General features: G+C 48.3%; 1 non-coding gene across 1 annotated transcript; it reads right to left on the minus strand.

Annotated features, from left to right (window-relative positions):
• Positions 1–1,548: 1,548 nt before the first annotated feature.
• Positions 1,549–1,655, minus strand: LOC136588882 (U6 spliceosomal RNA). Its single transcript, XR_010787683.1, has one exon. It is a non-coding gene; the product is annotated as a U6 spliceosomal RNA (small nuclear RNA).
• Between the last annotated feature and the right edge of the window lie 6,116 nt (positions 1,656–7,771).

The raw sequence follows: 7,771 nt of genomic DNA on the forward strand, positions 1-7,771 counted from the left end.
ACCTAATCCGCTGCTGTGTTCTATTACCGTGCTTCTCTGAATACACTTTGAAGGAACTTCAGTTTTAAGGAATCTATTGTGAAAAGGTGACAAGACTGTATATCGGTGTGATGAAAAATTATGGGATTAGCTTGGTTTTATTCTTCACATGCTTTGAACTGGGCAAGAACTTGTGTTGGAGAAAAGAGCCACGGGGGAGAGAAGCGAAGCATTTGTCACCTAAGCCTAGGTTGTGCAGGAAGGGTAGATGTAAACTGTCCGAACTCAATCTCCCCCATCCCCTTATAGTGAAGGGGGGGGGGGGGGGAGGGTAGAGAAATGAACTATTGAATATTTATGATATCCCCCCCCCCCCTTTCTCCTTCCCGTATTGACTCATTGTCCAGTCCTAAACCAGGGATTTGCTTAATAAAGTAATGGGTAGTTCTAAAAACTTAAAGGGGTATTCCAGTTACTGGACAATTTTTTTTTTTTACCATATTTGCTTCTTATTGAGAGATTGTTTAGAGAAAACAATAGTACATTAACACTAAGGCCGCCTGCACACGGGCGGAATTCCCGCGGGATTTCCGCCGCTCAAAGCCTGCATAGGAGTGCATTACAATACGCACTCCTATGCAGACGGCCGCAGTTTGGCCGTGTGAAATCTCGCGCGGCAAACAAACCGCAGCATGTTTTATTTTTGTTCGGGTCTCGCAGAGCCTCGCACAGAAACGTCACTCACGCGGCCCCCGGCTCCGGTCTGCGCATGCGCCGGCTGTCCGACAGCCGGCACATGAAAGAGCCGGGCCGCCGGGCGCGGGTGAGTACGCGCTCGTCCCTGCAGGCGCTGGGGTCGGGTCCCGCGGCGAGAATTCTCGCCGCCGGATCCGACCCGCTCGTCTGCAGGCGGCCATAAAGAAGTATGATGGTACAATTCTGGACAGTAATACAAATTTATAAACATTTTTCTATATACTTTCAGCCCAGTTTCTCCAACAAGGAAAGTTTTCCTAATATATAAAATGATTACACACAGTTTATCTTTTTTATGCTAATTAGTTTCTTGTGTTATCAATTTTTGTTAAAGAACAACAGAACATAACCAACAAAAAAAGATTGGCATCACAAAAAAGAAAATCCATATACAACTTGTTTTAATGTTGAGATTTCCATTTTCCCCCGTTCTCATATTTTTCCGTAGAGTTGTTTCGACATGCTAACCATCCCTCAGACAAGCATTGCTCTGCCATCCGGCCCAAGAATTCCTCCTTTGTTGGAGGGAGTTGTTCTCTCCAGTGTTTAGCAATTATAGTTTTTGCTGTCATAAGTGAGTGTCCCAATAAAAATCTTATGTTTGGAGGTAATTTTTCGAGGCCTATTAAGAGAAGGGTTAATTTGGCTTCTCTAGGAATTGAGCATTTTAAGGTGTTTGACATTTCACCTATAACTTCACTCCAGAACTTATTTAGTTTAGGGCAAAACCAGAAAATATGGGACAGGGAGCCTTTTTGTCCACAATCTCTCCAACATAGGCCCGTTCCAATTTTGAATCTATTTGCCAATAGCAAAAATATGGAACGCTTCGCGAATTTGCATGTCATCTTTGCGCAGGGGCCATGCTAATCTTCTCTGTATCGTTCCAATTTTAATATATGTGCTGCCAAAGCGAGCACACTGGGCAAAATTTTGAAAGTTTCCCTAATGTCTCCACTTACTGCCATTATTCCAAATGGTCATCTAAATCATCAAACTGAACTCCAGTGCCCTATTTTGCCAATTTACAGCACCGCTGCTCTCTAGACAGCTTCATATTTCCACATTACTATTTAAAATGGCCAACAGGGAGTGCAAAAACTACATCTCCCACAATGCTCCATTGCCAGTTACCAGCAAGTGTGCATTCCCAAACTTTGTCGTCATTACAGATACTGAAATCACTAAGGCCTCATGTCCTTGGGCTTAAAATCCGCAGCGTTTCTCCCGCATGCGGATCCGCGCCCCATAGGGATGCATTGGACACACGCAGGCAGTTAAATACCTGCGGATTTCATTTTTCCCGTCAGGCGGGATCCGCGTGCGGGAAAAAAATGGACATGCTCCATTTTCGTGCGTGTCTCCCGCGGGGACGGCTTCCGCAGGCTTCTATTGAAGTCTATGGCAGCCGTCCGGATCTGCGGGAGACCGGTACCAGAATTAAACTCACCTGCTCCGGACGATGCGGTTCTTCCCTTCTTCGCGGCCGGATCTTCTTTATTCGGCCCAGCGGATGTGCCCGGCGTGTCGAGCACATCCGCCGGGCCAAAGAAAGAAGATCCGGCTGGGAAGGAAGGAAGATCTGCATTGTCCGGAGCAGGTGAGTTTATTCCGATTTTAAGGCCTCATGTCCACGGGGCAGGAGGGACCCGCTATGGATTCTACATGAAGAATCCGTGGCGGGCCTGATTTTCCCCGTGGACATGAGGCCTAAGCATGCCTGATCAGTAAAACAGTGGAGCCTACAGGATGTAACCACTTGATATCAATGGAGAACTAAGTGGGGGGACCGCAGGGAAGGGAATAGCTCTGCATCCTGGTAAAACAAGTTATAACATTAGATTACAAAATTACATGTTATCGCCTTATGACGCATATAACTTACTTTGAATCACTGGAATACCTCTTTCAGTAAAGGACTGGAAATATAAAACACTTGTAGATAGTCCCTCCCAGGATGGTGACTGTTGTGGGTTTGCAAGTACGATATAAGTCCAAATTTCTTGTATCAATATTGAACCCGCCGGTGTAAATGAACCCTAAGGTTGCATTCACAAGAGTAAGTTTCTCAGTTGCATTTTGTGCCATGTGAGACGTACAAAACCCGCGCTGAAATACCCCCTATTGTTTTCAATGGGTTTATTTACATGCGCGATTTTTCTCTCGCAGTATTGAAAGATCTCTGCATGTTCTATTTTACTGCAATTCCACAGAAATCTCGCTCATTGTTTCCATTGGGTGAGAAAAAAATTGCTTTGCACTCACATATATATGAAAGTTTCATTAGAGTGCGATGCACTTTTTGATTTTCCTATTGAAAATACATGTAATGTTCAAGTTTTTCATGAGTGAACGTTGCATGTGCAGAGATGCAACGCGATTTTCTCGCAAATCGCAGCGCACTCCCAATAAACATCACAATGTACAAGCGTGATATCGCAAATACTGTTCTAGACTTTGATTGCATTTTTCTGTCCACCGGTCTCCAGATGATATACAAATGAAAAAGACAGCTAAATTCCTAGCCACGTACACAAGGGGTGCTAGAACTTGGACATGAACTGAACTCATTAGTTAAAAACAGTATTAGATGGTAACCCATGTAATCTGACAATATGAATTATAAGCGATTTTGCAAGCGGTTTTGCATCAAAAGACTAGGAGAAGTAGTTAGATGGCACATTTTACTGAATCAGTCCAGCACCACCCACATAAGTGGTACCCTCTGAGGCAGGAAAGACCACGATAAAATCCGTGGAAGGTGGCTGAGATAACAACTTCTCAGCTGGGAGATTCCAAAAAGATTTAGCTTTAGCACAAACGTCACAAGACCTCACATAACTATAGACATCATGCCTAATAGTGGACCACCAAAACGTCTTAGCAGTCAGCCTCCACGTGTTGTTGATTCTTGGATGTCATGACAGAACGGAAGCCTGAATTTCAGATAATTATAATTAGAGTCTCAGTTGTAGAGGAACAAAGAGTTCTCCATTTGGAAGCCCAAGAGAGGCCAGCTTCTGGGCCCAATAAACCTGCTCCTCCAGATCAAATGACACAGCAAACACAACTATCCTGTCAAGGAGTATAGGCACAGATGGTTCATCTGCTACCATGGGTATAAAACCTCTAGAAAAGGCATCAGCCTTCACATTCTTGTCACCAGGACTATATGTTACAACAAAGTCAAAGTGGAAAAAGAATAATGAACATTGAGCCTGTGTAGGAACGAGCCTCTTAGCAGACTCTAGATACACCAAGTTTTTGTGATCTGTAAAGACTGTTACCTTATATTCGGCTCTTTCTAAGAGATGACGCCATTCTTCAAACACCCATTCAATTGCTCAAAGCTTTGTGTCTCTAATGTCATAATTCTTCAGGGAAGACTTCCTTGAGAAAAGTGCTTAAGGACAAAGACACGTTAACTTGTTGGTACCCTGTGATAGGACTGCCCCACCCCTTAGCTTCATTGCATCTACTTCTATCACAAATGGTTTTGAGGAACTTGGTTGAACTAGAAGAGGAGCAGTGGAAAAGCATCAGGACCTCAGGAGACCACTCAGATGTATTGGCCCTCTCCTTAGTCATGTCAGGCGGAGATTTAACAATCACTAAAAAATTATTAATACATTTTCAATAGTAGCAAAACCCCAAAACCTTTGAAGAGCCCGGAGGTAGTTCGGGTGTACTCAGTTGAAGAGGGCCTGAACTTTGGCTGAAAACCCAGAGGAGTAATGACATGACCAAGACTTCCTGAGTGGCGAAGCAAACAGATCATTTTCATGAAGTGCTTGCAACACCTGCCGAATGTGAATAACATGAGAGTTGTAATCACAGGAGTAATTAAGAATATTGTCTAGATACATCAATACTAGAGATGAGCGAGCGTACTCGTCCAAACTTGATGCTCGTTCGAGTATTAGGGTGTTCGAGATGCTCGTTACTCGAGACGAGCACCACGCGGTGCTCGACTCCATTGCATTTCCTTCCCTGAGAAATTTGCGCACTTTTCTGGCCAATAGAAACACAGGGAAGGCATTACAACTTCCTCCTGTGACATTCCAGCCCTATCCCACCCCCCTGCAGTGAGTGGCTGGGGAGATCAGATGACACCCGAGTATTTAAATCTGCCCCGCCCGCAGCTCACCACAGATGCATTCTGACAGAGATCAGGAAAAGTGCTTTCTTGCTGTAGCTGCTATTGGGAGAGTGTTAGGTGTTATTTTAGTCTTCAAGAACCCCAACGGTCCTTCTTAGGGCCACATCTGACCGTGTGCAGTACTGTTGAGGCTGCTTTTAGCAGTGTTGCACAATTTTGTTTTTTTTTGTATATTGGGCATGCAGACCATAGCGTCCTCAGTCTGCAGTCATTTTACAGAGTATAGGGGCAGTACTGCTGAGGCAGGGACAGTGGTACAGGGAAAGAGATATACTGGCTATATAGGCAGTGGGCTTTTTCCCAAAAAGTGGAAAAAAAATACTATATTTGGCCTGCCTGTGACCGTCTTCAGTTTACAGCGTGTGTGCTGGGGGTAGTAGTCGCTGATTAATACCCAGCCTTGCACATAATTGTTTCCTGGCTGCACTGTGCTTTCAGTAACCACAGTCATCTTCCAACAGGGAAATCCATATACAGGCTATATCACAGACAGTGGGCTTTTTCCCAAAAAGTGGAAAAAAATACTATATTTGGGCTGCCTGTGACCGTCTTCAGTTTACGGCGTGTCTGCTGGGGGTAGTAGTCGCTGATTAATACCCAGCCTTGCGCATAATTGTTTCCTGGCTCTGCTGTGTCCGTTACATGATCGCCGTCATCCCGCCAGAGGGAAAGATTATACATATATACGCTGCATATGGTGTCTGTCTGGTTTTTCACCTCACCATTTTAAAAAATTGAAGCAAAATACTTAAGGCCTACCACTGGCCTTTGGCCACTTGACTGGTTCTGCCCTGTGAATTCCAGTAGCTCAGTCATACGCACCTAGGTCTCACTACAGGCTTGTGCATAATTGTTTCCTGGCTCTGTTGTGCGTTCCGTAAGCGAATTCAGCCTCCAACCACAGGCCAATAAGCGGCACATTTAATTACAGCATTCTGTTTCTGCTCTACTCGTAATGCTGAGGGGTAGGGGTAGGCCTAGAGGACGTGGACGCGGGCGAGGACACGGAGGCCCAAGTCAGGGTGTGGGCACAGGCCGAGCTACTGGTCCAGGTGTATCGCAGCCAACTGCTGCGGGATTAGGAGAGAGGCACGTTTCTGGGGTCCCCAGATTCAGCTCACAATTAATGGGTCCACGCGGTAGACCTTTATTAGAAACTGAGCAGTGTGAGCAGGTCCTGTCGTGGATGGCAGAAAGTGCATCCAGCAATCTATTGACCACCCAGTCTTCTACGCCGTCCACAGCTGCAACTCTGAATCCTCTGGCTGCTGCTCCTCCCAGCCTCCTCACTCCATGAAAATGACACATTCTGAGGAGCAGGCAGACTCCCAGGAACTATTCTCGAGCCCCTGCCCAGATTGGGCAGCAATGGTTCCTCTCCCACCGGAGGAGTTTGTCATGACCGATGCCCAACCTTTGGAAAGTTCCCGGGGTCCGGGGGATGAGGCTGGGGACTTCCAGCAACTGTCTCAAGAGCTTGCAGTGGGTGAGGAGGACGATGACGATGAAATACAGTTGTCTATCAGTGAGGTAGTAGTAAGGGCAGTAAGTCCGAGGGAGGAGCGCACAGAGGATTCGGAGGAAGAGCAGCTGGACGATGAGGTGACTGACCCCACCTGGTTTTCTAAGCCTAATGAGGACAGGTCTTCAGAGGGGGAGGCAAGTGCAGCAGCAGGGCAGGTTGGAAGAGGCAGTGCGGTGGCCAGGGGTAGAGGCAGGGCCAGACCGAATAATCCACCAACTGTTTCCCAAAGCGCCCCCTCGCACCATGCCACCCTGCAGAGGCCGAGGTGCTCAAAGGTGTGGCAGTTTTTCACTGAGAGTGCAGACGACCGACGAACTGTGGTGTGCAAGGTTTGTTGCGCCAAGATCAGCCGGGGAGCCACCACCAGCATGCGCAGGCATATGATGGCCAAGCACCCCACAAGGTGGGACAAAGGCCGTTCACCACCTCCGGTTTGCACCACTGCCTCTCCCCCTGTGCCCCAACCTGCCACTGAGATCCAACCCCCCTCTCAGGACACAGGCACTACCGTCTCCCGGCCTGCACCCACACGCTCACCTCCGCTGTCCTCGGCCCCATCCAGCAATGTCTCTCAGCGCAGCGTCCAGCCGTCGCTAGAGCAACTGTTTGAGCCCAAGCGCAAGTACACCGCCACGCACCCGCACGCTCAAGCGTTAAACGTGCACATAGCCAAATTGATCAGCCTGGAGATGCTGCCATATAGGGTTGTGGAAACGGAGGCTTTCAAAAACATGATGGCGGCGGCGGCCCCGCGCTACTCGTATCCCAGTCGCCACTACTTTTCCCGATGTGCCGTCCCAGGCCTGCACGACCACGTCTCCCGCAACATTGTACGTGCCCTCACCAACGCGGTTACTGCCAAGGTCCACTTAACAACGGACACGTGGACAAGCACAGGCGGGCAGGGCCACTATATCTCCCTGACGGCACATTGGGTGAATTTAGTGGAGGCTGGGACCGAGTCAGAGCCTGGGACCGCTCACGTCCTACCCACCCCCAGAATTGCAGGCCCCAGCTCGGTGCTGGTATCTGCGGCAGTGTATGCTTCCTCCACTAAACCACCCTCCTCCTCCTCCTACGCAACCTCTGTCTCGCAATCAAGATGTGTCAGCAGCAGCACGTCGCCAGCAGTCGGTGTCGCGCGGCGTGGCAGCACAGCGGTGGGCAAGCGTCAGCAGGCCGTGCTGAAACTACTCAGCTTAGGAGAGAAGAGGCACACGGCCCACGAACTGCTGCAGGGTCTGACAGAGCAGACCGACCGCTGGCTTTCGCCGCTGAGCCTCCAACCGGGCATGGTCGTGTGTGACAACGGCCGTAACCTGGTGGCGGCTCTGCAGCTCGGCAGCCTCACG

Source organism: Eleutherodactylus coqui, chromosome 13, assembly GCF_035609145.1.
Source record: "Eleutherodactylus coqui strain aEleCoq1 chromosome 13, aEleCoq1.hap1, whole genome shotgun sequence".
NCBI classification, from domain to species: Eukaryota; Metazoa; Chordata; class Amphibia; order Anura; family Eleutherodactylidae; genus Eleutherodactylus; species Eleutherodactylus coqui.